Here is a 14,923-nt window from a genome sequence, read left to right on the forward strand (position 1 = left end):
GGAGATACAGAGGATAAGAGCAGGAAAATCAGCGAGGAAGAAATTAAAGGGATACTTGTTAGTTTGTAGTTACAGCATGCAACATTCACCTTGTGTTCTATAGTGAAAGGATTGATCAGCAGCCAATCGATCACAGCCTACAAGGAACACAGAGCTCTGAGGAGAAAAACTGTGTTGGTTTAGCAGTTTGCATGTACGAGACTAAATAATTGCTCATTGAAACTGCCTCCAGCTGTGATGTGAGGTAGTGCAGCAATACCTAAAAAAACAATATTACGGCTCAGGGTAGTACTAGCATGAATGCATCAGTTAAAGCTGGGTTGTGCAGGTTTTTTTGGGTTAAAAATTATAACCTTTCAGTATATTGTAATTCCAGTGGTCTTGAGAGAAAACTACATTTATGCACCTCCTCTGGGCTCTGTTTTTTTATAATGGCCAATCACAGGTTATTTCAAAGAGAGAGGGCGTTGCTATTGGCTGTTACCTGAATGCAGATGGCTCATGCAGGTCCCTTCACTGCTAAAAAGGGGGGTCTAAAAACAGTAGAAAACCTACTAAATCTTAGGGAAAAGGTGCTCAGAACAAATTAAATTATTATTAAATTATTTGTCCATGAGCAGGATCATTTCCTTTGACAAGCTTGATTTAAGATTATAGTGTAAAGTTGAACACTTAAAATAAGAAATTTATTCTCAAAACAAGATAAATTATCTAACATTTCTAAATCTAGTGTTTTTTATCTTGGTAAGAACCAAATAATGATTCAGTGGTGGAAAATCCTGCAGATAAAGTTGCTGCCTACATTGCAAAGCAACCCAAAGGAAAGGAAGACAGACTTGTCAATAAGCCTAAAGAGTCTAACAATAAGTGCAAATAAAACACATGTCAACATCGGAGAAGCGTTCCAGAGATGGAGAGAATATGTTGCTAATAGTTTAGCCTTCTGCTAACCGTAGCCAAAGGCTCCCGGCTGTGGCTAATGGGCTAATTCAAGTTCCCGTTCAAGTAGCTAACAAGCATGTCATCTCAAAGTTTGCAAAGAAAAGAGCGGTACTTCTCCTGAAATTGCCACTATGTAACCACATAGGGATGACAATCAATATAGGGAGAATGGAAATGAATGACTCGAACTCCTACAGGTTACTGTATGTAGGGAGAGGCTTTGGACAAAGAGGGGGGAGCTGCAGGCAGAGGGCTTTTCTTTTGCCTTTTTTCAGCAAACCGCCAACCCCAGCTTTAACGCGCAGATGCATTACGGATCTATCTCTTGTCTCATGACACCATGGACAGTGAAGGGAAATATAGATCTCTGCCTTTCCGCTTTTACCAGATGTGTTACATGGAAGAGGCGTGAGTGAGTTGCTTATGATCAGGGAAAAAGACGGGCTACTCTCAGTAGACTCCATTTTAGCATTTACAACACCAACAGCGGCATTTCTTCCACGCGCACGTCGCTTTTATGGACTAACAGCTCCAAATCCACCTCTGTGCTCCCCTTCCCTCCCTATACGCTCAGCTGTGCTTCCATGTCGTCCAAATAGTGCAGGAATAATTGGATCAGCAAACATGGTCTTATGGAGATGGGGCTCTCCTATTTGTTTTCACTGATTTCTTTTTTTTTTTTTTTTTCTTTGCCAGATGAGATACTATTTAATTAGGTTATATCATTTTAATCCAATTTGCATTATAATTTGATGACATAATGCTACTGACATTATGTCTGAAATGCACTCTAACCAGCACTATGGAGCATCTGAGGCTCTAATGATGCTTATTATCCGATAAAATGTCAACTGGGTCTACCATGAAAGCTCCATGTATTACAGCGGATACATACCAATCCTCTCCGAAACTCATGATACCAAATGTAATCTTCACTTTATTTGCCATGTTTTCTAGAATAATCTAAGTGAGGGTTGAGTCTATCTTATAGCAAGGCCACTCCTCTTGTCTTCTCTACATCTATTCTCTCTCATCTGTAGACCATAATGATAAAAGAGAATCTAGCAGTAAAAAACAGTGACATTTCACATCTCTGCATTTGATCTGGTTGTCAAGGAGATGTGTCAGTGAGATGTGTCGGCCAGAAGAGGAACTGCTCTTTTAAAAGAGCGTTTACCCTGCCGCCGCAGGTGTAATGTGCCTGCCATTAGGACTCTGCAGGCAAAACATGGAGACTCAGAAACACACAGCTCTCCAACGTGAGGCCACGCTCAGGAACTCTGGAAGACTCCTGATCAACATCCAGTACCATCTTCTGCAGCCATTGTTCCAAGAAACTCTCTTGCTGTGGTCTGGCAGCCACATATTGACACCCCCACATCCAGATGACAAACCCACTGGTAATCTCTACGTCAGGGAAACACAGTTTTATCAAACAGACTCAAACCTGCTCCCTTGGGTCATTTCTATCCGCCCTGTAACTGCTGGACTTGCGACCTCCACTTATAGACGACCATGGACAAAACTGACGGAAAGTGCCAAAACATATTGTTGATAAAAGATGCATAGTGCTGTGTTGTGTTGGGGGTATAGCGAGACAGGCAGAGAGGCAGATAGACTGAAGCAGCTGTCAAAATGGTTGTTTGCAGCCCCGCGCGTACTGTGCTTTGGGGAAATAATAAACTGCATCATTAGAACCCCTGTCATTCACAAGTTGTTTGTACCAGCTACTGACTGGCTGCAATATTACCCACACCAATACAGCACACATACAGAGCACAGGGCAGAATCATTAGCTGGATCATTTAGCGAAAGAAAACAGATATTATGAGATGATCAGCAGGTGTTGTCACTAACCAGTCCCACTACAGCAATGCATTAGAGTCAAATCCCATCTTCTGTTAATATGTGCAGCACAATAAATTAATACTTTTCATCACCTGAGTTTCTATTTGCTTGCTCCCAACAATCAGCAGATTTACAATATGGAAGATTTTCATGATTTATTTGCTCAGGGCTGTTGCTCATGGAAACACAGTTTTTTGGAAATATGCTGCTGAAGGATTACCAAAGCAAAAAAAGCCTTGGCAGAAAACAGCCTACCAAACTTGCTTGAGTGATGATATATTAATGAGTCAGCATTCCAACACAGGACAACAGTGCAGCCTTATGGCATCACCTGAATGAGTGGAACTGTGATCCAGACGACCTCCTGACGAGAGAGAGCCTGTGCGTGTTTGTGTCTGTGGCCGGTCTGTGCCACACCCCCTTCTCCTCGGTGCGGTGGTATGATCCAGGGAACGCTGTTATAGCGGCACCGAGCCTTACCAGCAACAGCATCACCCGTCAGCTTCCTCGGGTTCAACTGCGGCTAAACGCACCGCGCCGGGCTCCCTGTCACACAGCACAGCGGAGCTGGCTCGTGCACAGCCCCCGCGAGGAGAACCCTTCCCGTCCGCACGCATCGGTTCGTCGTCCTCCATCGGCATTCGAGAGCGAGCATCATCAGCATCAGCACCGCCGCCTCGAAACACACGAGAGAGAGCTTTCTCATCCACATTTTTTTTTTTTTTTTTTTTGTTTTAGCGGAGCACAGCGTCTCAAGTCACATTTCTATCGTGGGGGGGGGGGGGAGGTGGAGGATGGCGCAGTCTCAGCATTTGCAGGGTTGTTATATATCGGAATCGGACTAAAGGATGGCTTTACGTCGGAAAGGTAAGCGCCATGCACGTTCAGTTCGTCTGGCCTTTTAGTGGGCTCATTGGGGAGGGGGGGGGGGTATACATCGGGGCTACAATGTTGCTTGGCTAAGCGAGGCTTGGGTGCTGAGACAACGTGAGTTCCAGGAAATGGTTATTATCAGCTGTTCAGATGTGCTGTGCTATGGCCCATGTGTGTGTGTGAGAGAGAGAGAGAGAGAGAGAGAGAGAGAGAGAGAGTCTGTGTGTGTGCATGCGAGCGCGCGCGCGTGTGTGTGTGTGTGTGTGTGTGTGTGTGTGTGTGTGTGTGGTGCGGTTTTTATGGACATCAGTCTCCTTTGAAGTGCAGGGATGCAGACTTAGTGCATCTGACCTGTCTGTTTGACAACCGTTCTATAGGATGACAGTTCAGGTACGGAGCAAGAAGCGTATTCGTCAGCATCGGTTGCAGCCTTGAGTTGTTTTGCTTCAGTTCTGGCTCGTCCACTCCATCTCCATCAGCACTGAGGTAGTCTAATGATGCCAACAGGGCCACCGGAGATCCAGGGGGGGGTATGGATCTCTCTGACGCGTACCTTCTGTCCTCCCACTCGGGATAGCCATCACCTCCACTACAGGTCCAACAGGCACGTTAGGACACACATCAACAGGGTTTCTATTTCACATGCATGTCCATTCTCACCCCTCATACATGAACTCCTACCTTTCTGGATGATGCTGCAGCTCATGAAACCATTCCATGACTAAATAATTGAGCTGCATATTATGTTTTGAATTCTGTGTTTTAATATGTGAGAGGCTGAATAGTTAACAGGCAGCAAAATGCATTTTGATAAATCATAATTATTGTGAAGGCAGGGAGAATTGCACCAGGATGGATATGCTCCGATAGATTTAAATTAGACCTCCTCACTCCTCTCCTTCACGGTTGATTATAAATAATTGCTCAGAGTAAACCACTCTAGGCACATTTCCAATAAATAAATAATTATATAAGCAAATAAATGAATGTGAAAAATTCCTGAGTAATTGTCTAAATATGTTCTTCAATTAACTACAAACTCTCAGAAAGCGTTTTTTCCTTGCAAGGCTTTGTTAATCTCGCTTTACTCGACTATAGGCGATGGAGAAGGAGCTTTACATCTTGCATTTGAAAATGCAAATGCATTGAAATCAGAAACTACAATTTGTCACTATGACTAATACATGGATCTAATGCACTACTCCTCCAGATCCACATGTCTTCCACATCTATACGTATTGATGTTTGGATCATTTTACCCATCAGGCGTACCTGCGTTCTGCCATATAAGATCCCAGAAACAACTGCTTTAGTTACCATTCTTTAGACCTGGATGCAGTGGGTTCTGTCAGTGTTGCATTGCGTGTCACTGCTCCACCTGACGCCGTTCACAATGATGCGGGCACCGCGCTTAATTCTTCGTTGGCCTGCTCTTTGTGATTAATACAGCGCATCTTTTTCATGGAGGTTGGACAATAACACACACACGCACTTTCAGTGATATGCACACTGAAGAAGATGATGTAGATGTATGGGGCCTGGGGAGGTTTGATGATTGTAATTCTATATTTGTTTCTCCCACTGTATAGTCTTGATGAGTTGTGTGTCATAGCTGGGGGCTGCTCATGCTATTGTTGTGTGTGTGTGTGTGTGTGTGTGTGTGTGTGTGTGTGTGTGTGTGTGTGTGTGTGTGTGTGTGTGTGTGTGTTGTCCACATGTGGGTTTTAGGCCCCGCAGGCCTGCTGCTTTGGAGGTGGTGATGAACAGTGATTAAGAGCATATTTTAAATGGCACATCCATTATGGCAACGCCTTTCACAATTAGAGAACAGGTCTTTGAATTGAAATGTCACTCCACATGCCACTGATAAGGCATTGGCATTTCTGTCAGTCATCCAACTAATCATATGCCTAATCACTCAGTCAGACATTCAGGTCTTTTACATTTCAACTTGTGTCAACACACTCTGGTTTCCCCTCAGCAGTAGTTAGTGGTCAGCGGTCGCCGCTATAGTAATAATCTCTTTCAGCTGTTCAGCACACTCACTTTCAGATTTTCAGGCTTGTTGTTGTTAAGCGTGTGGTGCATATGGCGTTTTGTAGAAATCCAAAGAAGCCGCTCAGCTCCTTGGCATTGAGCCCTGTTATATTTTCAGTGCAACTTCCTGACAATGCAGGCCGGTAGCGATTGGTAGGGTGCTGGCATTTTACTGTCGGCACATCCAAATGTCCTGAGTCAAGAAAGCACTAGCAAAATTAAATCTTCGCTTGTGTCCAATGATTTGAGTTTTTTTTTTCCTGAGATTTGAGTGATATTGCATGGCCTTTGGTTAGCACAGTGCTGTGCGAGACAGCGGGGGAGTTCTTTTTGTTATCCAGCCCTGCATTATTTATGAATTTTCATTCCAGGAATGCAGTAGCCCCTAGCACTGTATTGCTCCTTTCTCCCATGGAATCGCTCACACATTTCCCTTCTGCCCCACAAAATTTCTTTAATAAAATTGGGGTCATGAATTAATGAGAGGACAATGTACAAGCATCAGAGCTTGTTTATAATATTGAGTACAACACTTACTGTAGTGCTACAGTTAGAGTTTAAGCTTGCAGTGAGTCCCAGTGGGAGTTTGTATCCCCCCCCCCTCTCTCCGCATGTCCATCATATGGTAAGAATGTAATTGCTGGAAAAGCATAAAATGTGTCACAGTGTTCACCACCCTGCTGGTAATTTCAAAGTAAAAGGAGGCTTGCCAGTCGGCTAATCAGACTGCTGGACCACTAGACTCTCCCACACACAGACACTTAGAGATGGAACCATTGAACAACTTCAAATATTTACCTTCTTGCAGCAATACTGCTCCATCCTCAAGAGCAATTGTTTAACAAATCCTGCAGTGGTAATTAGGGTTTGCTCTATTCATTCGGCTGCATAAAAAAAGAAAAGAAGGGGGAACAAAAAAAGCAATATGATATCACCAAATGACCCTATATTTAGCTCAGTTGGTAGTGCAGGCGCACATATACTGTACATAGAGATTTATGCCTTGATGCGGAGGTCCAGGGTTCGAGGCTGACCTGTGACGACTTCCTGCATGTCTCCCCCCCCCCCCCCCCCCCCCCGTCCCCTTTCTCACTTAGCTGTCTTGTCCATTAAAGGTGGAAAAGAAAAATTAATTTTGCAGAGATGCCTGGCTGTTTGCGCATTGCTGCCAGGGTTCATCCCGGGGTCCGGGTATGGGGGATGAACCCCCCCCTTACATCGGGGTGGGTATATGTGAGCAGATGCGAGCAGCTGGGTGCTTGGGTTTTGTGCTTGATGTTTTGGTTTGTGTAATGTGCTCTCAACTTAGTGAAATGTTGATGCAATATATTAGTATACAATGCATTTTATGCATGACTGTGTAACTCACACTATGTAATTATTTCAAAAATTACATTTGGATTATCTTTTTAGAAAGGCCTGACCAGAGACTGGGGTTGCAAATTAGCCTATTGGCTAGAAACACAGCTACACATATTGTTATGGCCTTGACTGTAATAATTATCTATGTAATAATGTGCGCTACATTGTCCCTGACAAATAAATTGATAATAAAAAATAACGCTCAGATGGTAGTATAGGCCCAGTGGTTCCAGTTGTGTTTACAATGAATGCACTTAGCACAGACTTGCAGATAATGTGCAATGAATATGAAAACATTATTCTTACAAAGTGATTATTAAACTTAATATCTCTTTCACATACAAAGTAGCCTTTTATTTTGTTCTTAACAACGTAATATGTTTTAAGATATGACTCTGTGAAACCAAGATGTCTCCTGTTTGCTTCCTCCTATTTTTATGGCACCTTTTTCACTATGATAATAATATTTCTCCTTCAGCGAGCTTTTTGTCTCCTTTCTTTTTCCTCCATGTGATAAAGCATCCAAATACAATATAGTTTGTTCTAGTACTGAAACCAAAAGTGGTACCAACAGCAACAGAGAAAAGAACAGAAATAGTATCAAAACCCAAATCACCTTCAGTCATCAATGCTGTAAACACACACACACACACACACACACACGCAGAAAAACACAGTTTAAGCCCGAGGCGTTCTTCTTTAAAGTATTTGGCTCTGTCTCAACTGGCATCTCCAGCCTTCTATTCTCTCTTGTCTTCTCCCATTGGGCTACGGGCAAGAGTCAGGAACTCTATACACTCAGATAAGGAGGAGTGGGGGGGGGGGGGGTTTGTGTGAGATTTGTATTGTGAAAATGCAATCACATCTTCAGAGCCTTGAGAGGCTTACTGGTCAAGCCCACTCTTCTCTTTAAAATATGAAATTAATTTATCAAGAGAGGTGTGTGTGTGTGTTTGTGTGTGTGTGTGTGTGTGTGTGTGAGTGAGTGTGTATGTGTGTGTGTGTGTGTGTGTGTGTGTGTATGTCTGAAGAGGTGCGCTGATGGAACACACCAAGCTGGGACAGGCAAGCTTATAAGCCATTTTTGAGGATTTAATTTGCATTATTGGATTGGATAATATAGAAGGCTGCAACCAACAATTATTTTCATTATTGTCTCTAAATATGTTGATTTATTGTTTGGTCTAAAATGCCCATCACAACTTCCCGTGGTCAAATGTCCTGGGGGGGGGGGGGGGGGGGGGGGGGGGGGGGGGGGGGGGGGGGGGGGGGGGGGGGGGGGGGGGTGGGTGGGGGGGGGGGGGGGGGGGGGGGGGGGGGGGGGGGGGGGGGGGGGGGGGGGGGGGGGGAGGGTTGGTGGTTCGAACCAACAGTCCAAAACCCATCGATATTTTATATTCTTAGAAGACTAAGAAGTCCAGATAATATTGACATTTGAGAAGCTGGAATGTATTCAATTTTTGCTTGACAAATTATTTTCATTTTTTCATCAATTAATTAACTTTCGACTAAATGCTGCTGCCTAATTATATATATTGCAAAGTGTATCTTTCATTTTGTCCACCTCCTCGTAAACATGATACACTTACATCTGTGGATTGTGTTACTGTATTGGTGTTCATTGCATTTTGTCCAGGCCTTGTGCAGTAATATCTAGACACACACACACATCAACCCACACAACACACACACACACACACACACACACACACACACACACACACACACACACACACACACACACACACACCCCTGGCACTCACATTCACAGAAAGCCGATGCACACCTACAGGGACACATTTCTCACCGTGGAATTTTTATTAATCAAGTCAGTGGACAACTTTAGAAGAAGAAAAATCAATTTTTGTTTCTTCTCCAATTTATTACCACATAAATTGTCCTTCACTTTAAAGTGCACGTCTTGGTGTCGGTGTCAAAATAATTAAGTTGAAATCCATTATATTTGTGTTGATTTTATCCTGCTTTTGTCGACACAAGAGACAGAGTGGAGTCGCTGCTCGCCAGCTTTTGTACTGACAACGTGTACAGCAGCGTCTCACCTTCAGCTGAATCAATATAGGAACATTAATAGGGGAGGATTTCATCAAAATGTGTCAAATATTCAGAAAAGCCTATTGCACATGATTGCAGTAACATCAGGACAACTGGTAATTAGACTTAGTAGCTAACAAAGTGATTGATCCAGAAGTTGACCCCACACCTGATTGGCCCACAATGGAACATAAGCACATTTTACACCTGCACCTCCAGACCGTTATTACAAAATACCTTAATATGACTAAGTTTCATCTGCAGATTTGTTGGATGCCTATTAAGTGATTTATTAGCAACATAAAACACAGTGATGGTATACTGTACATCTCTCCTCTAAACGAGTTCATCTGTTTCCTGCTGACTGGTAAATAGCCTCATGTGTATCATCAGTAATATTCATAGCTCGACTTTCTGGATGATCATGAATTATTAACTCATAGAAAAGATGAATAGCTTGATGCGTCTCTGCTGGAAGCCATGTTTTATACAATACAATACAGCACGGTAGAGCACAATCGAGTTCAATATGTTCTTTGGCGTGTTGCAGAGGAGTTGTTTTGTTGTTAAGGTTTAATTTCAGAATGAGTCCTGATCCACCGTGAACTCTGGGATCTGTTTCAAGTGTGTGTATCATCGCCGAGATTGACTTCAAACTGTAGAGACACATGTTCTCTGCTGATTGCCAGCCAAGCCAAACTGCACGAAGAAAAGTGATTGGAGCAAAGAAATACCAAATATCTACTCCAAGAAAAGCATGGCAGAAACAGGGAGGCTTTTTTTTTTTTTCCAGCATCTCCAGATGTAACAATCCTGAAATCCCAAATTTTACAGCATGTGCTGCATGTCATCCCGACCCGATGTGCCTGGAAGAGAAATTGGTTTGAAAAATCATATTGTGTTCTCTTTAATGTGCTCAGACGACACAATGATTTCTCTGACAAGCAACAAAAGGAAAAAATGTTGCTCAGTGCAGTTTCACCTATCAAATAAAAAATAATAATAATAATAATAAGTAGAAAAAAGAAAAGGTCTGCAATGGAAAATAAGATGCAGGATGAATGAAAAACCGAGCATGGCATATGATATTGAAGAGAAAAGTGCTTAAAGCGACTCGCTGCCATTTCCTAACAGCGAATACATTTGACATGATGTAATTTCAAGCTTTATTTATTCATTGTCTAGAAAACTGTGCGCCCTATTTTCTCAGATATGCATCTCAGATATGCAACAGGCAAAACATCCATGGCTGGAAACATCGCTTCCATTTCTAACATCCATGGTGAATGTTTGAGTATGTGGTGAACCACACTGCACGGTACAACCTTGTGGTGCATTTATCTGTTTCTATACATTGAGCAGGCATGTGGGTGGATGAATTCAGCAGCTCCGTCTCATCAGCCAGCACCACTTCAGGGTCTAGGTGGAGCGGCTCTTTCTTAGGAAGCATTTTCCTGTGCAAGGCTGCTGAATGCCGTCCATGTCCTCAGCCTTGGAGAGGCTAGGAGAATCTGAGAGGAGGTGAGGTTTGAGAACAGATATGAGGAGCTGCCGCAGCAAGCACTCAGGGCTTTTGGAGAAAGAACATCACAAAAATCCTCTTCCTTAAACGCACTCCCTGGGCTTTTCCAGATGACAAGCGTCACATTGTAACAGTGTAGATGGAAGATTAGCCCACTTAGCATTCAGAAATCAATCTGCAATGCTGCTCAACGGCTACTAGTAGATTGTGTTAGCTACTCCTCTGCAGGGCTAAGGCTCTTTACCCACTCATTTCTCTGTATTCAACAACTTAATAAAGGAGATGCACAGGAAATACTGTCTAAATCACTAATCACCAAATCCAATTTTTGGAATCAATGCCATTGATTTATCAATTAATTCTGCATCTGCAAATCTGCCACTTTGCTTTGCTTTGGGTGTTGGGAGGTTTTAGCGGTCAAATGCATTATTGAAAGAGGCTTTTTACCAAGCAGTGGCTGATGCAGAGAGCTTAGGAGGTTGTCAGTCTTGATGTAAAGCTTTATTTGCAAAGCGAGTTAGCGTGAACAGCCTTTTAGTCCTGCTAGGAGGACAGTGACATGTATTTATCTTGCGAGAGAGGAGGAATATCAAATGTGTTGAATAAGGCTTTGTCTTGTCAGGAATATTGATCAAGTGGTTTGGGGCGGTGTCTCTTGCTTTGTGTGTTGGTGTCTGTGTCTGTGTATTTGTGGTCAATTGCCTGTGTGCCCCTGCAAATGAATAGGGTGTTATGCTTGTGAATGCGCACAGGGGGCATGTGTGCCGTTGCATATTCTCGTTCTTTTTGTGGTTTTTTGTTTGCTCCTCGGCCTTGTGGGGAATCAGCAGAGGGCTTTAGATCAGAGAGAAGGAGGAGAAGTGGTTATTATAAAAAAAAAAATGGTAGTCTTGTAAGAAGCAGTTGGGGGAAAAAAATGCTATACCTTAAGATCCGAAAGAAAGAACATTTTTCTAACTGTAGTCAACACATAAAAAGTTAAAACACAGCTTCTCCTTCGCTGTGGCCCACATTTAGAGGGCATGAATAGTGTAGGACCTTATGGATTTCTCCACATCACTCAGGCATGCGATGGTGATGTGGGATTTGACTCATGTCCTCTATAAATAGTCAAATGGTCCAGGATGGTCCTGACAGCTCCTGAGCTGGACACATACTAACTTTTTCTTCTGCTTCTTGGTCGTGCTTTCATTCCCACACCAGTGGGCACACAGTGGGACTCGCCGGGCTATTGTTGCACCTATATGACTCTCTTTATACATTCAGGCGTTAACCTTGGGTGCTTCGCCGTGAGGAATAATGGAGGTAGGCAATGCACTGGAGGATAAATGGTAAAGACACTGCAATGGTGCCGAGAAACAGCGAACAAGGTTTTTCTTTTACTGAAAAGGCCAGTATTGACTATGCTGACTCTCAATAGCGTGTGGGTGTTTAAGTGAGTTGTTTGGTTAGTGTAAATGCTATAAGTGTTTGTGGGCACAGGGGCATTGAGTGTGTGTCGATCTGTGACTGATTGTGTGTTTCATCTCTAAATGTTCAGGGAAACTGTATGTATATTGAGAGGTCCAGGCTTCTGTGTGTGTGTCTATGTGTGTGTCTGTGTGTCTGTGTGTGTCTGTGTGTGTGTACACATACAGTATGCATTCTGCCGGTAAACTCGGCATTAGCAGCAAGAGATTTCAGGCTTGATCAGCTATGAAAGCACAACTACGTGATGAGAGTGCTGCCGCTGCCCACAGATAGCTAGCCCTTATCCACTAATTAAAACCCTCTATCACTCCATGTCTCACTTGGCAATCTCTCCATCCTTCAATTCCCCCCATTTTCACTGTGAAATCTCTCCATCTGCCATATCTATCCATCAGTCACTCTCTTTATCCTCATTCTCCATTCATCCCCCCCTTCCTGTCGGTGTCCGCTGAGGGCTCCCAGTGGGCGGTGTATTGTTTTGTTGCGTTTCAGGTGGCATAGTTAAAACAGGGTCCTGTGGGTCCTCTCGTTTGAGGTGTCCCTGTCATATGCCTGAAGAGCTATGGCAGTGCTAACACTCACACACACACACACACACACACACACACACATATGTATATACATTTATATACACACACGCACACACACCCACACACATCTTTACTCAGGGAGAGGCATCTCTCTCTTACAGCTCTCTGTTTACTCCCGCAGGACCTGTAGCCTGGATCTGCATTTGCAGCTCCAGACTGCGCCTTGATTCCTTCTGATGATTGAGCCATCGTAACAGTTGACAAAATGCAAACCTGCAAAACAACACCAGGGTTGTCATGACTTCACCTTGGAGCATCTGCAGCAACGACAGTTATAGCATGAATATATTTGAGGAGGTTTCTCATCGTCATTCCCGCGGCTCGTGAGGCCTGTTTAGTGAGCTTGTCTCTGTGCAAACAAGCTTCCTGGAAATGTGTAAAGGCCGGAGCTAACACAGATAGAAGCTCCCTTTACTCTCTGGGGGTCTCCAGGCTGTTATGAAAATATGACCATCTCTGCTTGGCGGAAATGTATTTGTAATCCTGGAACTATACTGTATCAATAATCGGAGGAGTTAATATTGTTGGATGGCACTCAGCTCTCCCCGTCGTCCTTGTTTATTTACCAATGTGAAACTCAATTCTCTGCCTGGCCCCAATCCACTCTCTCTGCCTCTTTCTATTTTCCATTTTGCATGCTCTCTGTTCCTCTTCGTCATGATTTCAGCACATTTATTTGAGATTGGAAAGTGTAAATCGGTTTTGACATTGTCCTCATGGTCCTTGCCTTTACACATGACCATCTCTGCTGTGCTGTTTTTGTGTTATTGTTGATGGACCCTGCCCCCTCCGGAGATGACTTGGAGTGTAAATCCTTTTAAAAAGCAACTGTGTATGTGAGCCTCCATCACTTCTCTAAGCAGATTTGCACACAAAAACACCCCACTGATCTATGAATGCACTGTTTGAGCAAATGGATGGATGGGAGGGGGTCAAGTGGGTGAAGAGTCCCATTAATATTATTGCAAATGTGTAGCCATAGATTATCACTCCCCTCCTGTGTGATTGTATGTATATGTGTGTGTGTGTGTGTGTGTGTGTGTGTGTGTGTGTGTGTGTGTGTGTGTGTGTGTGTGTGTGTTTAAGAGAGCGTGATAAAAGACATAAAGAAAAGGGTTGGAAGGGGTTGGGGAGGGGGGTGACAATGTAATACAATGCATGTGTTTCACTCAGTGTTGTCACTTTGTATTAATTTTAAGCCGAGCAGAGAGTAGTCCATTACACACTGATGAATTATAGATTAGAATTAACTTAGAAATAAAATCACACCATGGCATATACATACATTGTCTCTGCCTACAACTACTCCCTCTTAATCCATCTGTGGTGCCAACATACTCACATGAGGTGCAGCCCTCTATAAATGTAACAGCTTTTGTTGTATTATTATTAGTTTTATTTATTATTAGCTTATATTATTAATACTCATTTTGCGGTAGTTAGAGACAGTAGTCTATCAATAAATAAGTACTCCGCTACACATGCGGTACTGAATCGTAATTAGGTTGAAATGCATAAATCATGGAAGTCTATGAATTTTACATACTATAGACTTATGTGGAGACGATTTAGATCCGTTGTTAGTCACTGGCAGTATAGTGATGCAATCCGTCAAGCACTTAGTTAGCTTCACTCGGGGATTTCTTTATGCACCATGTGCTCCCTTGCTCTACATATACCTAAAAAATGATAAGAGAGATGATACAATTTTTTGTGAATATTTTGAATAATCTTGAATTCAAAATGAAGTCTAGTAGATGCTAATTATTACATCATCAGAACTTTTCCGGGCTGCCCTTGTGTCTGTTTTCTATGCTCAGTAACCCATAGCGAGCCTATGGCGCCCGCCACGCCCCAAGGAGGTAATACTTCCACTGGAAATCAGGGCTAGCGTTGTGCTCAGGTGGCACATACTGACTTGTCCTACCGAAAACCCATGTGTCTTGTTTGAAGCAAGCTTCGCTCTAGGAAACAACCTCCAGGTTTTGACATCAAAACCAAAAATCAAACCCCCTAATGGGCACCCCACTGTGGGCTAGAATTAGCGAGAATAACCCCCGCTAGCAGGCTTACTTCTCTAAATGCAGGGGCCCTTGGAGGATGAGATGGAGGAAAGCATGCAAGGTTGGGCAAGGATGAGAGGGGAGGAGGAGGGAGAGCAGTGGACTGGTGCGAGAAAGAGGGATGGTGGTGAAAGAGAGGGAAGGGAAGGGAAGGGAAGGGAAGG

General features: G+C 43.4%; 1 protein-coding gene and 1 long non-coding RNA gene across 2 annotated transcripts in view; both read left to right on the plus strand.

The window, feature by feature from the left end:
• The window catches only part of LOC116696805 (uncharacterized), a 451,372-nt gene that overhangs the window by 115,132 nt on the left and 321,317 nt on the right, over positions 1 to 14,923 (plus strand). The window lies entirely within an intron of this gene.
• tenm1 (teneurin transmembrane protein 1) overlaps positions 3,187 to 14,923 on the plus strand; it is a 178,337-nt gene continuing 166,600 nt past the window's right edge. Inside the window, exon 1 of the mRNA XM_032527961.1 lies at positions 3,187 to 3,657. The gene's annotated coding sequence lies outside the window, so the exon portion shown is untranslated. The remainder of the gene's footprint in view (positions 3,658 to 14,923) is intronic.

Source organism: Etheostoma spectabile, chromosome 10 (assembly GCF_008692095.1).
Source record: "Etheostoma spectabile isolate EspeVRDwgs_2016 chromosome 10, UIUC_Espe_1.0, whole genome shotgun sequence".
In the NCBI taxonomy this organism is placed as follows: Eukaryota; Metazoa; Chordata; class Actinopteri; order Perciformes; family Percidae; genus Etheostoma; species Etheostoma spectabile.